Source organism: Chlorocebus sabaeus, chromosome 4 (genome assembly GCF_047675955.1).
Source record: "Chlorocebus sabaeus isolate Y175 chromosome 4, mChlSab1.0.hap1, whole genome shotgun sequence".
NCBI lineage: Eukaryota > Metazoa > Chordata > Mammalia > Primates > Cercopithecidae > Chlorocebus > Chlorocebus sabaeus.
The window spans coordinates 53,840,595-53,861,004 of record NC_132907.1 but is presented as its reverse complement, the minus strand read 5'-3'; the positions used below and the strand labels follow the sequence as shown (position 1 = coordinate 53,861,004).

General features: G+C 36.5%; 1 long non-coding RNA gene across 1 annotated transcript in view; it reads left to right on the top strand.

Moving 5' to 3' along the window:
• The window catches only part of LOC140711521 (uncharacterized), a 62,718-nt gene that overhangs the window by 4,451 nt on the left and 37,857 nt on the right, over positions 1 to 20,410 (top strand). The window lies entirely within an intron of this gene.

Here is a 20,410-nt window from a genome sequence, read left to right as displayed (position 1 = left end):
TGTGAATATGGAGGATGATAGAGAATGGAAAGAGGATACTGCTAGTCTGTAGGGCTAAATGTAGAAGGCGCTAAGGGGGGAGCTCATGACAATTTTCATCTGCTGCTGCTTTTTTGGCTATCTTACCTTCATCAGCAAAGCTTATTCCAGATTCAAAGGTCAAGTGCCTCCAACTAAACCTTTGAATTCATCATTCTTCTCATAGACATTTTGCACTGTATTAAAGAGTTCCTCAACATTTTCCTCTTCCAAAGTCAGCATCACTTTCAGAGTTTTGTCTGCAAGTGACTTATCATGGGATTTACTTGGTATCCTTATTTAAAATGTGAATTCCCAGTCCCCACTTCAGACCCAGTAAATTGGAATGAGGGGGCAGCAATCTATAGTTTTAATGTGCGCCCCTGGTGATTCTTAGGTTCACTAAACTTTGAAAAGCATTGACCAAGGTCCTTGCCCAAATGTTCGTTAGTGGATCAGTAAATAGCAGTTAACTGAAGAATGTTTGTTGTGTTTCGGCAAGGAACTCTTCCCCAGCATCATGACTCACTCACTGAAGAATAGGCCAAGATTGGTGAGTCAGGGAAGTACTGGGGTGATTAGAGGCATTTTGAAACTCTTAACATCTTATAGGGAAAAAAGATATTACAAATTATGCGCTCTTAAAGTCTTAAAGAACCATGTACAGCAGAATCGATAATAAGAAAGCTAGGCATTTAGGTAATTGTTACAACCATTTTTTTAATATTTTTGTGAATGGTGACAAATGATTTTTCTGTATGTCTGTACATAAAGACTTCCTTGATTTCATAGAGATTAGAGAATTTAGGAGATAACTGATTTATATTGGCTTTAATTTATTAATCACTACAATCAAAACACGTTTTGCTAAAATCCTTTCAGACAAAGCAAATTCACTCATTGAAACCAATATTGTAGATAGTTTAAAAATCCCCAGATTCTCGAAACAGCTAATTTGCTGTCATTTCATTTCATTTTCAGTGGCCTGGTTGTTGCATCTTCCCATCATTTCTCCCTCTTCTCATTACACGAGGCTAGCACAATATGGGTTTGATTTCTCTAAGACTCTACGAGGATTCTAAACATGAATTCTCAAAGTGAATAGGATGGCATGTGCTAACTATGCCTAAATCTAGCTTGCTAAGGAACTACAGTGCCTCATTGGGTATGTGGTAGCCATCGCCTTTCAATGTAACTTATCAAATGAAGCTACCCAATCCCAGGCCTACTATGTTCCCATGTGATGTTATCAGACAAGAATATTAATAAAGCAGTAAAGGTAAAATATAAAGCTATAGAAAAGTAGATACATAGAAATAATACAGAAACATTATAAAAATTGAAATTTTGTGGTTTTATTACTTTTATTGTAGATGATTTTAATGTAAACTACCATTAATTTAAACTTTGAGATTTCTCCTTTTATTCTTCAAATGAAATGTTAGATTTTTATAAAGTATATTAAAAGTGAAATTAGGCTCTGTTTTGTTTGATTTGTCAGTTTCATGAGATAAGCCTAATCTCTTTTATTCTAAGATATAAAAGGGAAAGAAATATTAGCTAGCAATGTCATGTAGAAGTAATTATGCCTTTTGACGTTAGTAGCCCTAATTTCCCTTCTTTCCTTTTCCCTTCCTCCTCCCTTACTACTTCTTCCCTCTCCTCTTGTCTCTCCTATCTCCTCTTTTCCTCTCCTTTCCTATTCCCTGGTCTCTCTTTTCTTTTCTGTTATTATTACTTTTTACTCTTTTTCCTTTGCTTTACTACTTGTAGTAAGTAAAACAACAGAATAACTTCCAGTAAAATTCACGTTAGCTGAATTCAGCACACATTTACTGACTACTTAGTAGGCAAGAAGCCCATGACAGGAATTCTCGGACAAATCGTAAAAAGAGAACCATGTCCTAACCTCAAGGAACTTGCACTCTAGGGGAGAAGCCAGTCCACTCGTTCAACAAATGGAAAAATGAGCCAAGATAGTGATCGTTATAATAGAGGAGTAAACAAAGAACATGGAAGAGTTGTGAATTTTGTCTGCAAAGCATGATGGTAGGACTTGAGTTGGTCCTTGAAAGTAGAGATGAATCCTCTTCATAGCATTCAGAGAAACCTGTCTTATTCTCCAAGTAGAAGACTGCACATCCTCTAATTATTTTTTCTTCTTCAGCATGAGTAGCATGAGTAAATTGTAGCATTTTTACTATGATGATTACTTCTTTTGCTATGAAGAAGTTCTTCAGTTTAATTAGGTTCCTTTTATTTATTTTTGTTTTTGTTACATTTTCTTTTGAGGTCTTAGTCATAAATTCTTTGCCTAGGCCAACATGCAGAGAGTTTTTCCTAGGTTTTCTTCCAGCATTTTTATGGTTTAGGTATTAGATTTAAGTCTTTAATTCATCTTAAGTTCAGTTTTGTGTATGGTGAGAGATGGGGATCCAATTTCATTCTTCCACATGTGGCTAGTCCGTTTTCCCAGCACCGTTTATTAAACAAGACGTCCTTTCCCCAATTTATGTTTTCGTATGCCTATGGATCAGTTGTCGGTAAGTATTTGGCTTTATTTCTGGGTTTTCTATCCTCTTCCATTAGTCTATGCATCTGCTTTTATACAAGTATCGTGCTGTTTTGATACTATAGACTATAGCCTTGTAGTATAATTTGAAGTCAGGTAATGTGATGCCTCTAGATTTGTTCTTTTTGGTTAGAATTGCCTTGGCTATTTGGGTTCTTTTCTGACTCCATGTGAATTTTAGGATTTTTTTCCTAATTCTGTGGAAAATGATGTTGGTATTTTGATAAGGAATTGCACTGAATATGTAGATTGCTTTGGGACATATGTACATTTTCATGATACTGATTCTTCTAAACCATGAGTATGGGATGGATTTTTATTTGTTTGTGTCATCTATTTCTTTCAGCAGTGTTTTGAGTTATCCTTGTAGAGATATTTTACCTCCTTGATTAAGTATATTCTAAGGTGATTTTTTCTTTCTTTTTGTTTTGTAAAAGGAACTGAGTTCTTGATTTGATTCTCAACTTGTGATTTACCAAGATTTAGACTGTTATTGTTTTCAGTTGCTTTTTATTGGAAATATATAGTGTTCAGCTGTTACTATGATAAAATATATATTCAACATCCTTTTTATAGAGCAGGATTCATATCTGAAATTAAAAAAAAGAGGAGAAACGGTATGAGGCTTCTAGCTCAGAAACTTGAATTGCCTTTAGATTCTGCTTCAAACCAGTTTTATTACTGTGGGAAAATCAACCCAGTTGGTATGGTTTGGCTGTGGTCCCACTAAAATCTCATTTTAAATTGTAGCTCCCATAATTTCCATATGTTGTGACAGGCACCCAGTGAGAGGTAATTGAATCATAGGGGTGGGTCTTTCCTGTGTTGTTCTCATGATAGTGAATAAGTCTCATGAGATCTGATGGTTTTATAAAGGGAAGTTCCCCTTCACATCCTCTCTTGCTTGCCACCATGTAAGATGTGACTTTGCTCCTCCTTCTCCTTCTGCCATGATTGTCAGGCCTCCCCAGCCATGTGGAACTGTGAGTCAATCAAACCTCTTTTTTTTCCATAAATTACCCAGTCTCAGGTATGTCTTTATTCGCAGTATGAGAACAGACTAATATACCAGTCCCCGGATTGATACATGAAAAAGGAGGAGATAAGGTTAGTTGGCCTAAGGATCATTTCTTCTGCCAAGCAACTTTGTTTTCACTTTCTTTGTACCACTAAAAACATTTGCAATGCTGTTTCTAATTTTAAAGCAGCAAAATTATAAATAAAACTTTAAAATATTGGAACCTTGCTATGCATGGTTTGAATAAATCTCTCAAAGTTTATGTGTTGGAAATTTAGTCCCCAGTGCAACAGTGTTGTGAGATGGGACCTTTAAGAGGTGATTAGCAGGGTCATCAGGTCTCTGACCTCATGAATGGATTAATGTGATTACCAAGGGAGTGGGTTCCTAAGAAAAGGTTGAGTTCATTCCCCTTTTCCCAACCCCTCCCATCTTTCTTGGATGTGTGTGCTCTTTTGATCTTTTATTTCCTGCCATGGGATGATACAGCAGGAATGCTCACCAGATTCTGGTACTTTGGTATTAAACTTGATGTCTAGAATAAGAAGAAGTATATATTGTTTATAAATTACCCAGTCCGTGGCATTCTATTAAGCATCACAAAATGGACTAAAACAAATCTTCTGTGAATAAGGAATTTCATACACCTTTCCCCATATAAACCCAGGATGAAGATTTCCTTTTCCCTTGCAATTGATGTAGGGACAGGAGGTTAGAGAATTTTTTAAGGACTGAATGCACAGCAGCCATTGCTGTGGACAATAAGGTAAGGCAGGATAATACATCTCAAAGCTTAATACAATGACCAAGCTTCAGTTAGTGTTTTTAGATTAAAAATCCCCCAGAGATATAAGCTATAAATTGCTAATATGAAATGTGTAAACAAAAGCTACTTTTCTCTATGTCATCAAGGTCATGCTTGATGACACTTTAAAATTGAGAGAATGGTTTGAAAATTATCCCTTTAGGAATTTAGAAAGAGCTTAAGAATATAATCTTTGCCGGGCATGGTGACTCATCCCTGTAATTCGAACACTTTGGGAAGCCTTGGCAGGAGGATCACTTGAACCCAGGAATTTGAAACCAGCCTGGGTAACATGGTGAAACCTCATCTCGACAAAGAATAATTTTTTAAAAAAATAGCCCACCCACTGTGGTAATGCGTGCCTGTCATTCCCACCTACTCAGGAGGTTGAGACCCTGCGCGGGGTGGGGTGGGGGGTGGGGGGTGGGGAGATCACTTGAGTCCAGGAGAGAAGGTGCAGTGAGCTGTGATTGCATCACTGCACTTCAGCCTGGGAGACAGAGTGAGACCCTGTCTTAAAAGAAAAAAAAAATTAATCCCTCTAGAATTTGCAGACGATTTAAAAAAATGATTTCACTCTCAAGTGATAGAAAATTAAATTCCCTGTAGATAAGTAATTTACTAGTATGGTATTTCTCAGAGCCTCTTTTATTAGGCATGTCTAGCTTTGCTACTGACAGTTGCTGAGAAAAGAACTCAGCCTATCTTTATAATTTGGGGTAGTGAGAGAAACAACAGAGCCCTTTACCTCTGAAGATGTTACCTAGTGACTTGGCCTCATGGTAATTCGGGCTTTCTGCTTTTTGGAGCTCATTATACCTTGGCCAGAACTTTTAGGACTAGATTTTAACTGTCAGTTCCTGAACCTGTAGGTCGTGTTAGTGAGAAATTAGACATCTTTTTTTTTTTTTTTTTAAACTGAACAACTCACTTTTTGTGGCAGCTAAATAATTCAAAGCAGGATACTTTGATTATCTCAGCTTCTCATAATGAATGACTTGGATATCATAATTGCCCAAATAAATACTTTTAGATGAAAAAGTTGTTAGTATTATATTTTTAAGGATTAAAGTACAAATTCATTGCCTCTGAATGATTCTCTTACATTTTGATTTTTTTTCCCTTTTTTAAAGAAGAAATAAACATTTTCCTGTTGTCTTTTGTTTACCTTTATGGGATTAAAAATATGCTTTTGATTCATTCTTTTTGTAGTTTCAATGGCCTCTAGATGTGCCATAAAAATGTGAAAATTCTCATGTTACAGTTAGAGACTTTTAGAATCCTAGAAACGGTCAGTAAGTTTTATAAAAATAATTTGTTGGTGAAACTATTCAAAAACATTTAAATCAAAAAGTGATAGTAAAATATTAGATACAGTTTCAAGTAGTAAATTTTCTGGTACCAATAGCATTCAAATATTATAGGAATATTTGCTGGAAAAGAAGCAAATAAAAAAATAAAGTGGATCTAGGATTGAAAAACAAAACATAACTTTTATTGTTGGCCCTAGTATTCATATATGTAACTCTTCATCTGCGTCTGTAGTGCACAGAAATGAGTACAGAAGCTTAGAAAGATAAACCTGGCACTCATTTTCATAGGTTGTACTTACTAAAAGAGGAAGTAGGTATATATCCATTAATATTACAGATTTTTTACCAGTAAGGTTATTTAATCCACCTGAGTCTTAGTTACATCATCTGTAAGATTGTTTGTTGTATAGATTAAGTGAATAATGCAAGGAAAATATGTTGTACTGAGGTAACATTATTTATTATCTGTCATTTTTGCTGTTGCTGCTTTTGTTGACATAATTACACCAAAACAGCCTAATGAGACCACATCACTCCTGCAACCTTTCTGCACATTGAAGTGTTAATATCATGATTTCTGGTTTTAAGAGAATGCTTGTAAGCTTTGTAAAATGTTGGAACCAAGCAATCTTAATATAGGGCTAATTTTAAGAGAAAGTGTTACGTATGTAATGTGTAGTCTTTCTTCTAGCTGATTTTTAAAGTTCTTTTTATCACTTATTTTAAGCAATTTGGCTATATTGCAGCTCAGCATACTTTTCTTCACGTTTCTTTGTTTGGAGTTCACTAAGTTGCTTGAATATATTAATTTATAATTTTTATCAAATTTGGAAATATTTTAGCCAGTACGTTTCCAATTTTATTTTTATCTCTTCTTCTTTCTTCTGCTTCACTTCATCAGGGATTCCAATGATACATATGTTAGGGCCCTTGAAGTTGACTTATGACTTGCTGATGCTCTGTTAATTTTTCATCTCTTTTTTATCTTTTTGTATTTTATTTGGGATATTTTCTATTGCTTTGTCTCCAATATTTCTTTCAGCATTGTCTAACCTGATGTACCGCCTGGTGTACTTTTTGTTTTTCTGTCCTGAGATGGAGTCTCATTCTGTCGCCCAGGCTGGAGTGTGGTGGTGCCATCTCAGCTCACTGCAGCCTGCGCCTCCTGGGTTCAAGTGATTCTCCTGCTTCAGCGTCCCGAGTAGTTGGGATTACAGCTGCCCACCACCATGCCTGACTAATTTTTATATTTTTAGTAGAGGCAGGGTTTCACCATGTTGGCCAGGCTGTTCTCAAACTCCTGACATCAAGTGATCCACCTGTCTCGGCCTCCCAAAGTACTGTGATTACAGGTGTAAGCCATTGTGCCTGGCCTGTATTTTTTATTTCACACAATTGTTTTCAATTCTAGAAGTTTTATTTGGAGCCCTTTTTATATATACCTTTTGTGTCTCTATCTAATTGGATCAATTTTTCCTCTAGCTTCTTTAGCATCTGTAATAGTTATAAGACTGTTTTAATGTTCTTATCTATTAATTCTGCCATCTGTGTCATTTCTTAATATGTTTCTAACTGAGATTGGACTTTATTTGTAAAATATGAAAATTATCAGACATATATAAAATGGAGATAATTGTATAATGAATAATTGTATATGTTTAAATCCTAGTTTTAATAATTATCAAGTTATTGCTCATCATGTTTTATTTCTATCCCCATTTCTTTCATTCACATATTATTTTGAAGCAAATACCAGATATTATATAATCTCATTCCTAAATATTGTAGATATTCTTTTCCTAAAAGGTAAGGGTTCAAAAGAGTATGCCAAGAAAAAATAAGACCTAGTCAGAGCTCAATTTTCTCATAGTACTGCTATATTTAGAGTTTGTTTAAATATAACAAACTCCAGTTATTACTCATCTATTGCAATTAGTTGATATGAATCTTAAATCTCTTTTAATATATAGATTTTAATTGGGACTTTACTAATTTGATTTCTATGTAAAGAGTGAAAACAATACAATCTAAATAATTTAGTTGTGCTATTTGAAACATATTAGTTTCTGATGCAATGAAATAATCATAGTATAAGAAAAAAAGCAGTATCAAAGAAAAGAAAAAAGTAAGCTTAAAGACATCAATACTGTACAATTCAGCTATAAACACTTACTTATAAAGACAAATTTATACACTCTAAGAAGGAATTCCTTAAAAAGCATGCATGGATGTGCGTCTGTCTGTATACCTTATTTGCATTATAAATTGGCAAAGTATCTTATTCTAAAGTTATGGTATTTAGACAGATTTGTGGTTATAAAGTTGGCACTTAAATATTTATCTTGTCTGTCAAGAAATATCACTTGAAAATTTATTAAATAAGTACTATGGGCCGGGCGCGGTGACTCCCGCCTGTAATCCCAGCACTTTGGGAGGCCAAGGCGGGCGGATCACAAGGTCAGGAGATCGAGACCATCCTGTTAACATGGTGAAACCCCATCTCTACTAAAAAATACAAAAAATTAGCTGGGTGTGGAGGCGGGCACCTGTCGTCCTAGCTAACTGGGAGGCTGAGGCAGGAGAATGGCGTGAACCTGGGAGGCAGAGCTTGCAGTGAGCAGAGACCGCACCACTGCACTCCAGCCTGGGTGACAGAGCAAGACTCTGTCTCAAAAAAAAAAAAAAAATAGTAATAATAATAAAATAAATAAATAAAATAAAATAAATAAATAAGTACTATGCAGTTTTAAATTTATACAGTTTTATTTAGGTATTGAATTAGCATTCTCACGGGGGCCATTTTGTTTCAATTTGTGCTGACTTCATTGTTGGATATAACTTTCTCCACTGTGGGAATATCATCAGGCTAATTACTAGGAAATCCCTCTCTCTCTTTTTTTTTTTTGGTATATGGAGTAATATACATGGATGAAAGGACCTTAAAATTGGCGGATTTTTCAGTCTAAAATTAGATGCTCATACAAGAGAACTTCTTTCCTACTCTAGACTCCCTTCTCCTTCTGCTAATCCCCATCCTGTTCTTAGCAGATGGAGACTGGGCTTATGCTAAAAAACTTCCAGGGACAAAGGCTTCACTACTTGTACACAGGAAGACTATTCCATTTTGACGCAACTCAAATTACTAGAAAGTTCAACCTTATGAGACAATTTCTTTAATTATGAATATCTATCTTTGGCCATAGTTCTGTTCTTTGTAGTAGGAAAAATTTATATTCTCTCTTCTATATAGTGGTACTTAAAATATTTAAAAAGATTTTCAGAAATCCTCTACACCTCAAAGATTTTTTATTTTCTAGGTAAAAAAGTTTCTAAATGGTCTCCTAATAGTTCCTTTAGTAATTTGATTTCCAAGTCTCTTACAATCTTTCTCACTTTCTTTGAATGATGAATAGTGTTTAGAAGCCCCTCTATGTTATCAATAACTGATCAGAATATTTCATACTGATATGAACATGAAATTTTTCTTAGTTTAGCCTAAGATGTAAGGTTTTAAAATTTCTTTGCAGTTCAGTTACATTGTGTTTCTATTCTTAAATTAACTCATAGATTTTTTTACTTGAACTACCAAAATATAAGAACCTCCTTATATTTGAGAGAAAGAGATTTGAAATCCAATTAAAATCAACCCCATCAAAAAGTGGGTGAAGGATATGAACAGACACTTCTCAAAAGAAGATATTTATGCAGCCAACAAACATGAAAAAAAGTTCATCATCACTGGTCATTAGAAAAATGCAAATCAAAACCACAATGAGATGCCATCTCATGCCAGTCAGAATGGCGATCATTAAAAAGTCAGGAAACAATAGATGTTGGAGAGGATGTGGAGAAACAGGAATGCTTTTACACTATTGGTAAGAGTGTAAATTAGTTCAACCATTGTGGAAGACAGTGTGGCGATTCCTCAAGGATCTAGAACCAGAAATACCATTTAACCCAGCGATCCCATTACTGGGTATATACCGAAAGGATTATAAATCATTCTACTATAAAGACACATGCACACATATGTTTATTGTGGCACTATTTACAATAGCAAAAACTGGGAACCAACCCAAATGTCCATAAATGATAGACTGGATAAAGAAAATGTGGCACATATACACCATGGAATACTATGCAGCCATAAAAATGCATGAGTTCTTGTCCTTTGCAGGGACATGGATGAAGCTGGAAACCATCATTCCCAGCCAACTTACACAAGAACAGAAAACCAAACACTGCATGTTCTCATTCATAAGTGGGAGCTGAACAATGAGAACACATGGACACGGGAAGGGGAACATCACACACAGGGGCCTGTCAAGGGGTGTGTGGCTGGGGAGGGATAGCATTAGGAGACATACCTAATGTAGATGATGGGTTGATGGGTGCAGCAAACCACCATGGCATGTGTATACCTATGTAACAAACCTGCACATTCTGCACACGTACCCCAGAACTTAAGGTATAATAATAATAAAAAAATGTAGCCTAGTGATGTCAGCAAGATGGCAGAATAGGATTGTTTGTGCTCATCATTTTGCAGAAACATCAATTTGAAAAACTCATTGTGTAAAAATACCTTCATAAGAGCTAAAGAATTTAGGTGAGAGATTATAGCACCTGGGTATAATACAGAATTAAGAAAAAAGAATCATTGAAGAGATTAGGAAGGACAGTTTCAAATATACATGTCACACTTTCCCTCGGCCTAGCCAGCACGGCACAGAGAAAGATATACTCTGCTTCTGAGTAGGAAAGTGAAGTAAGCACCAGACTTTGTTGTGGACCTGACTACCAGGCCTGTCCCAGTGAAACTGAGTGCCAGTCTTGTGCTTAAGGCTTCAGGTTTTAGGTTAGCACTTGTAAATTGAGTTCTAGGCCTTCTCTAATGCTAGACCAGCTCCAGTGGCCTCAGGCTTCAGGCCACACCTACAGACTCAGACTCCAGATTGGGTCTCACAGACCCAGACACATCATTATCCCCTGCAGACTTAGGCACCAGGCCTGCCTGCCTGAAGGCTCCAACAACAAGCCTACTCATGATCTCTGAATGGGCTGACTGATGAAGGGCTTTACTGGCCAAAGCCAATCTGTAAAGACTGGAATAAGTACCAACTTCTTCAAATGTGCGGACACCAATGCATGGCCACAGGGATCACAAATAATCAGGGAAACATTGTATCACTAAAGGAATAAAATGAAGCTCCAGTAACCTTAAAAATGGAAATGTGTAAACTACCTGATAAAGAATTCAAAATCGGCTGGGTGTGGTGGCTCACGCCTGTAATCCCAGCACTTTTGGAGGCCGAGGTGGGTGGATCACGAGGTCAAGACCATACTGGCTAACACGGTGAAACCCCGTATCTACTAAAAATACAAAAAAAAATTAGCCAGGCATAGTGGCAGGTGCCTGTAATCCCAGCAACTTGGGAGGCTGAGGCAGGGGAATGGCATAAGTAAACCCGGGATGCGGAGCTTGCAGTGAGCCTAGATTGCGCCACTGCACTCCAGCCTGGGCGACTCTGTCTCAAAAAAACCAAAAAACCAAAAAACTCAAGAATTCAAAATAATCATTTTAGTGAATTATAAGAGAACACAGATAAGTGACTAAATAAAATCAGAAAAGCAAAAACACAAATAAAATGAAAAGTACAATAAAGAGATGTAAATCATTTAAAAAAAGCAGAAATTTTAGAGCCAAAGAATATAATGCGTGAAATGAAAAATTTCATAGAGCGCTTCAACAGCAGCCTTGATAAAGCATAAGAATTTGTGAGCTCAAAGACAGTCCATTTGAAATTACTCAGATAAATAAAAAGAAAAAATTGAAAAGAATAAGGAAAGCCTGTGATGGAATACCAGCAAATGAACAAATATATGTATTATGGGTGTTGTGAAGAAGCAGAGAAAGAGAAAGAAGGCATAAGCTATTTAAATAAAGCTCCGCAAATCTAAAGAAGAAAATGACAGTCCAGATCCAGAAGCCCAAGAAATCCCAAATAGGAGTTAAGTTACATGTGATTTAACTCCAAATGAAACTTTGACTCCATTAACATGGCTAGGCACTTGCTCACTACTCTCATCTATCTTGCCTAATTTTGCTTCTTTTAACTTTTCTTTCAGGAGTAATTATCATTCATGGATAGGTTGGAAGCCACTTAAGATTGAATCACCCAGCTTTATCCCTTTTATGTGTTATCAGTGACCCCCCTGCAACACTGACCTACTGTTCTTTTTCTAAGTCCTTCCTTCAAGCACTGTCCTCAAAGTCCTGTGGTCTTTCATGCCTGCGTGCTTCACTGCCTTCTAAGTTTTGAACACCCCTAGATAATTCTTAGAGTCTCTTGCTTCTGTTTTGTATTTGTCCTTGAATATGAAGTACTCAAAAAAGAGAGGAAAGGTCCCACCAAGACAAGAATTTAAATGTTGTTCCCCCTTTATGCCAACTCTTTCTTTTGCACACCTAATAAAAACTTTACACAATAAGCTTCCATGGAAAGTATTTATTGAACATATACTATATCCCAGACACTGTCTCTTAGTGCATTTTATTATTTTGATATTTATTTCTTCAATAAACCTAAAAGGTGAGCATTACTATTTATATTTCATAAAGGAGGAAATCAAGACTCACAGAGGATGTGATAAGAGGGACTTGGGAAGAAAGCTAATTAACCTTTACAGCCAGACTTAATTCTTATTGTCTAGATTTGAGTTGAGTGATTAAGTAGATGAAGTTTCTCTGCAACACTGCCTCCACATTTCCCTTTTGAGACAAATCCTAATTTCATCCTGCTTGTGTCCTACCCTAGCACATAATTAGTTCAGTTAAACTAAACTTCTTTATTCAGTCCAGCTTTCTTCATGTTGTCCCATTTTCTAAGGTATCTAATATTCCATATGGCAAGACCAAAATGAAATAATCTGATACATTTCTCTCTGTATCTACCCAAGGTAAAGGGGGTCAATCTTAACTATGTTTTACTACTGTGGAGACCAAAATTCCCAGAGACCTGGCAAACTGTACAAGTTCTCTTGACTTCAGCGATAATCTCCCTTCTTACTATCCTTATTGAGGCCAGCAGGTGCTCATTGTGTGTTAGAACATGGAATTCTTGGTTGTTTAAGTCACGCGATTTTGCTGAACACTGAGGAAGAGAGCAGGAGCAAGACACTTGTGTGGGCTTAAAGGCAGAGATGAGAATTGAGTGAACATTATCCTGGAGCCCATGGGTGTCATGGTAGAGGCAACAGTGCAGAAAGGGGCAACTATTCCAGGAGGCAGGGGCTACAGAGTGGGATTTTGTAAGAGTAGTAGTCATAAGATACTGATAATAACATAGAAAAATATTAGTGTGTACAATGAAAAACCCTAAAAACAGAAACCATGGTTCTCTAAAAAGTCCTTGATAACATATAATCTAGAGCTGCTACTTCATTTTGTACCTTACTCTCCTTTAAAGGAAAACCTGTTTCTTTTTTTAGACCCAGAATCTTGGCACAGCAATGGCAATTTCCCAGCATACTCCTTCATTTCTGCTGAGCAGTAATTGCTGGCAGTGCTTTTAATGAAGTCCATTATCATTTTGGCAGTTCAATAAGACTTCCAGGAGAGAAACAGAGAGCATCATTTGGAACAAACACATCCTTGAACTGTTTTCTATTATTCATACAGGCTACTCAGCTTTTTTTTTTTTTTTTGGAAGAAAACTAGATTAGAGTGAAAATTAATTGCTATATTAATATATCATTTTTTTTAATACATCACTCTTAACAGGTGTAACTCTGTGGTGTCTGGAAGCTAATAAGCTAACTTTCTGAGTGGCATGTTTTTTGGGAATCCCTTAGGTCTCCCCTCAATGCAAAAGATGCACAAAGAGAGCTAGAGTCAATGCTGGAGTGCAGAAGGAGAAACTTTTTTGTGGTCTCTAAGGGCTGATTTATCTTCATATCCCCATTGTCTACATACTGCCAGGCACTCTGAATCAGCTTTAATTGCACTTACTTCCATTTGTAATCGTGTTTCTATTTTGTGATTATGTGGTTGATATCATGAAGACAAGGATCACGTGCATTTTGCTATGTATTTGTATGCCTTCTGCCTAACAAAATGACTTGCCCATGGCTGTCCTTCAATAAATAGATGACCACTAACCATGTAGTGAATAAATACAGTTCATCTGCCTGAGTATCATTTGTAAAAGTCATACGCTTTTTATTTCAAAATGAAGTTTACCCAATATTGATCCTGTGGTAGCAAGAAAAATCCTCTGACCATTTCAGGCAGACTAAAATTATGGTACTATTTTAAATATATTTCTTAAAACCTCTTTCCTCAATATTTATTTAGTGGAAGTAAGGGAGAAAAGTGATTTGTATTAAAGAAATGTACATACAGATCTACTTATGAATTAACATGCACTGACCAAAGCAGAACGAATGTTTAAAAAGTTGTCAAAATGTTTATCTGAATGTTACACAGAGACTAACTGTCTCTTAAATATATTTTCTCTCCTTCAATAGTAGTTGAAAAACTTTAGCTGGGTAGCAACATTTTCATAAAAACTACATTTCCCAGCCTTCCTTGCCATCAAGGAGCCATGTGACAATGCTCTGGTCTTTAGGATGTGAACAGAGGTGCTGTGTACAACTTCAAGGTCATGCCTGTTTAAGTAAACGAGGTCGACCTCTGCTTCCTTCCACCTCCTTGTGGACTGGAATGTGAATATTGTAGTGAGTCATTTTGACTTGAGAATAATGGTGTCATTTCGGATGGCAGAAAAGTACTGTAGAAGACCTGTCTTAGACACTGATGAGTCTGTGTACCAACCAGGACAGTGAAACAAAACCTCTAGAGAGAGAAATAAACTTCTTTATGCATGACATTTTTAGTTATCCAGGATTAGTACTGCAGCCAACTTTGAATTGTCAGCTTGTTGCTAAATGAGATAGCTCCTATTTGTTTCAGAATACTCAACAGAGGTAAGCCAGTGATGAGGAGGAGGCTTATCAAATTTCCGTTCAAGGGTCCTATTTACTTTTGTAGGGTTTATGTATGTAATAGTGTGTGGAAACTCAAGTCAGTTTACTCTAGTGATGACTCAGCATCATTTTGAGATTGATCTGCCCATAATCTGATTCTGCAAAATACGTTTTTTTATCTTTCAAAAGAATAGATTTGATGTAAAGTGGCAGTTCTTAGGTAAAACATTAGTTTTTTTTTTTTTCTATAATGGACAGAATGTTTGATATTGCAAAGACGAGAGACAAGGAAATTAAATAGAAGTACACTCACTATGAATGCCTATCATGTAGGACAGTTCTCCAGGTGTCCTTAGACCAACCCATGTCTCCCCACTTTCTTGCTTGTAGTTCTCAAAAATAACTGCAGAATGTGCTGAAGATGTAAGATCCTGAGATAAGGAGAAGCTGGCCAGAGTAGCCTCGGCTCTGTTCCAATCTCCCACTGGAAACATGATATCCTTCAATGATTTAGCCCAGAGAGCTGCACAACCTTGGTGTATAAAACCCAGGGCAGGCTGTTTTTTGGGGTCAGTTATCTGTGGTACAACTGGGGCATGTGCAGTTGAGAATCCATCTGCTGTGGGCAACTTTTCTGAGCCTTGCGGAAATCCTAGGCTTCTGTTTTCTCTTGCAGTCTATCTGTAAGTAATAAAGCTGCTTTATATAACTTGTTACATGTGAGTGTATTCTGTCTCATCAGCCTCAGTCAAGCTGGTAAGCAGTGCGCTGTGAACCTGTTTCACACTTCAAAAAACTCCCAGTAATGGAGGTTGAGACCTAGAGGCTGTGAGTGAAACTTGGTTACCAGACTGTTTTGTGCTTTAACACATCAGGGTTCAGGTCTGCTTCATGTGTCTTTCATTTTGTGATCAGATACTACTGGTGGCACATTTAAAACTCTGGCTAGACTTGGAGTACAATGTACAGTCAATGCCTTTCTAAGTGGGGCAGGGTATTGCATTCTGCCCCAAGAAAGTGGGTATGTAATTTTATTACAGGAATAGAACGAATTCAAAACACTAACAAAATCTACCATAGCAATATTTTAAGATGAATATTTTCACATAAAGTTGGGAAATTTTACATAAAAATGTGAATTTTTTAATCTTCTTAAAAATTGGAAGATTTGTCAACTCTGATCTTATATTCTCCTGTTGACAAAAACTAGGTGGACCCAAGTGCAGTTTTCTCCCTTCTGATGGGATATGCTCTTTTGTTTCGTTAGAACCCTCACCACCCTTGATTGCCATTTGCCAGCTCTATTTAATCATCATTTTCATCTTGGCTTCCGGAGGCAATTCAGCTTGTGACCTACTGTATAGCAGATGGGTTAGAATGCACAAAAATACCTCAAAACTCTACTGCAAAACATTAAGAGGCTATAAAAAGGGGCAGATAAATTGCCGTGGAAAACTGTGTGAAACTGTGTGACAGAGATTATTTTTGGCTAGTGGCAAGTCATTAGGATAGAAAGGGAGGCTAGCTGATAGCAATATTTATTAAAGAGAGAAAATTGGAGCTAAGTCTCCAAGTATGGGTAAAAGTTTGATATATAGCCACAAAGACCTATTCTTTTTATTTTTATTTTTTTATTTTTAATTTTTTTTCCTTTTTTTTATTACACTTTAAGTTCTAGGGTACATGTGCATAACGTGCAGGTTTGTTACATATGTATACTTGTGCCATGTTGGTGTGCTGCACCCATCAACTCGTCAGCACCCATCCACTCGTCATTTACATCAGGTATAACTCCCAATGCAATCCCTCCCCCCTACCCCCTCCCCGTGATAGGCCCCGGTGTGTGATGTTCCCCTTCCCGAGTCCAAGTGATCTCATTGTTCAGTTCCCACCTATGAGTGAGAACATGTGGTGTTTGGTTTTCTGTTCTTGCAATAGTTTGCTGAGAATGATGGTTTCCAGCTGCATCCATGTTTCTACAAAGGACACAAACTCATCCTTTTTTATGGCTGCATAGTATTCCATGGTGTATATGTGCCACATTTTCTTAATCCAGTCTGTCACTGATGGACATTTGGGTTGATTCCAAGTCTTTGGTATTGTGAATAGTGCCGCAATTAACATACGTGTGCATGTGCACAAAGACCTATTATAAGAGGTGGACTGCAGCCACTAAAGAATATATGAAATAGAAGCATACCCTGAGTGTTAGTAAAAGGGCAATAATAAGAAAAACTAGCAAGATTAAAAAACATTATAAACTTTAAATGGGACTTTTTATTTCATAGTTGTTTAATTGTGTATCATGGCTGTGTCATTTCAATATTTCAAAGACTCTTAGGGAGCACTTCTAGGATTATTTCTTTGAAAAATTTCCCTAAACTGTGTATAGAAACAATATTCAATCTTTTGTAATTTGTGCAACCTGTAGGATTAAAAAGAAAAGAAAAACATGCATCACAACCTAATTCCTTATGCCTATGGTATAGAGTATAAGGAGGTATACTCATTAGCTATTGCCACAAAATTGTTGATAACAAATCATCTCAAAACTCAGGGGCTTGAAACAATAGCATTTATTTTCACAGATCTGTAGGTTGACCAAAGTGACTGAACTGGGGATGGTGTGGCTGGATGGTTCTGGTGGTCATGGCTACATTTACTCATGTACCTGCAACTCACTGGGCTCACCTGGTGCAAGCTGGGTGGATTTGATTCATGTGTTTTTCATCCTCTCTCTGGACCAGTGAGTCTTTCTCACGGTGCTGGTGCTCATTTGCATGATTGAACTTTCCCTGTTGCACAAGTCCAGTCTTGCAAATGCTCTTCAAGCCACTGCTTACATAATGCCTATTAATATCCCATTGGCCAAAGTAAGTTACATGTTGGAACTAGAATTGAGATATAAGGGGTACCTCTTTCCACAGTGATAGGGCCATATGAAGTTTCATGACAAAGGGCATCTTAATAGGAAGCAGTGAGGGTTGGGAGCATTAATGCAACCTACCACTAAGGCCAGATCACATGCTTATTCAATATATGCACTGTAGTACACAAAGCTGAAAAGATCAGTGGTTTTATAACAAACAGACCTCGATTCACATCTTGGCTCTGCTATTTATATGATCAGTTTTGTCATCTGTAAAATGAGGATTGTAGTAATATCTACTTTTTATGATTGCATGAAGGATTTAGAACCTAGCAGGCACTTAACAAATGGCAGGTCTCTCCCTCTGCAAACATTTTTTCGTTCAATTACCTTTTCATCTTTCTTTATGGGGTTGTTCTTTATTTATCAGACTCATTTAATAATCTTTATCTTTAAATGAATCATCACCTAACATTGTTTGGTGACATGAATCAAATACCTAGGACACTTTAAATTCTACCAGAGAGGTACGGATGAACATATTCTAAGGCTGTCATGCCTCCCTAGGAAATTAGTTCCTTCAATTATCTTTCACAACATGCTTATTGAAACTCTCCTGGTACAAACATTTTTGTCAGAACACGAGTCTAAACTAAGTTAAGATAGATTTGTGATTTCTGATGGAAGTCATATAACTCTAAAAGTAAACATGAACCGCAGACGAACCACAGCATTCTCTAAAGCTGCAGCAGATTGAAGTCTAAAGTAACAGAGAGACGCTGCACCCTGGGAGTGCATAAGGGGATGTGTTTAAAACTAAATTGACATTATAAAGCTGGATGGAAACAGATTTGTTGTCAAGGGATGCATCAAATTCCCCCCGAACAAAAAAAAATCAGGAATATTTTTATTGCAGAAGAATATAGGCTTTGGTTATGAAAGGATGCCCATTTGTGTAAATGAGGCAAAATGGAAGGATGAGACCAAACGAATTTTCCGCTTAAAGTGAAACAAATAATTCTGGGAATAAATATACCCTCTATTGGGTTCATTAGGACTATTCAACATATTTTTCTTTCATAGAGCACCTCAATTTTTATTTATTGTCTACAAGTTGAATGGGAGTGATAAAATAACTCTTATGTCAGAGATAAAAATAAACCATGACATTTTGTCTAGGCTCATCAGCAACTGGAGTGCATTTACGAGCATGGAATAGAGGTCACCCAGCTTTGAGGATATTATGGGTATAATCTGGATAAAGTCAGTACTAGCTCCTAGTGGCTGTTTCTGCAATGTCAAAGTGAAAGTGAAAGATGAGAATAAACCTCTAATTACACTCATTTGAGAAGGGTTACTATGAACTAATGTGCATATACAATATTAAATCAAATTGAAGGCTACGGGATAGGGAAAACGCATGTGGATGTAGAAGGTTCATTTTAGTCTTTGCTGTATGAATTCTTACTTGATTGTTTTTGAGCAAGTTACCAATGGAAATATCTGTCACACCACTTCTACAGAATTGTTTTGACTGTCAAATGAAAGAAATAATATCTAACAAGAAAGTTTTCTTAAGTGTTAAATTCCAGTACATATTTATTTTAGTTGTTGTGAAAATTCTTATAGTGGAGTGCTCTTACATTTTCAGGAGGTTTTGCACTTGGAGTTTCCTTTGCTTTACAGAGTGTTTTTCAAGTCAAACAAATGCCACGTTTTAAAAGTATTGTTGAGATTAGGCAGCATATACCAAGTGCTTTAGCAGTATTATCCTTTTGTGACCCCATTGCAATTTCACAAACAATGAAACAAGGATACCAATAACAGTGATATTTATAAAATGAAAATATATTTAAGACCTTAATTGTGCAATAATAAGAACATAATTGAATAAATTATGGCATATCCATAACACAGGCATTGTGATAATTTAAAAAATGCATTACATGGACATAGTATACCTGTATGGTACAGGTGCAACTTATCATATGAGATTCTGACCATTATGCTGGAGTAGACATCTGGAACTCTCTGGCAGTGTCAGAAATATTTCTCTAGTTGATGAAATGTAAGGAAGTCCAGTAGTGGAGCTGACGCAAGTTTCCTAGGGGCAAATGAGCAAACTTGGGGTGACAATCATTTCTGACCACGGTGGAAATATTTTAATATTTTCGGAACTAAAAGAGTTGTACTGTGCTTTCCAGCTGAGTATCAGCCCATTCGTGAACTTAAAAGGATAGAATACAAGACTGCATTTATAGTATTATCCCATTAAATTGTATTTACAGATAGGAAAAATACTGAAATAATATTCCTATGTTTTCTTCTTTATTTTTGCCCATATTTTCTATAATGAGAATTTTTGTGACACTTAGTTTATTTCTAGTTTTTCTTTTTTTTAAAAAAATTATACTTAAAGTTCTAGGGTACATGTGCACAATGTGCAGGTTTGTTACATATGTATACATGTGCTATGTTGGTGTGCAGCACCCATTAACTTGTCATTTACATTAGGTATATCTCCTAATGCTATCCCTCCCCCCTCCCTCATCCACACAATATGCCCCAGTGTGTGATGTTCCCCTTCCTGTGTCCAAGTGATCTCATTGTTCAATTCCCACCTAGGAGTAAGAACAAGCAGTGTTTAGTTTTCTGTTCTTGTGATCGTTTGCTGAGAATGGGCATAAAGTCATCCTTTTTTATGGCTGCATAGTATTCCATGGTGTATATGTGCCACATTTTCTTAATCCAGTCTGTCACTGATGGACATTTGGGTTGGTTCCAAGTCTTTGCTATTGTGAATAATGCCACAATAAACATACGTGTG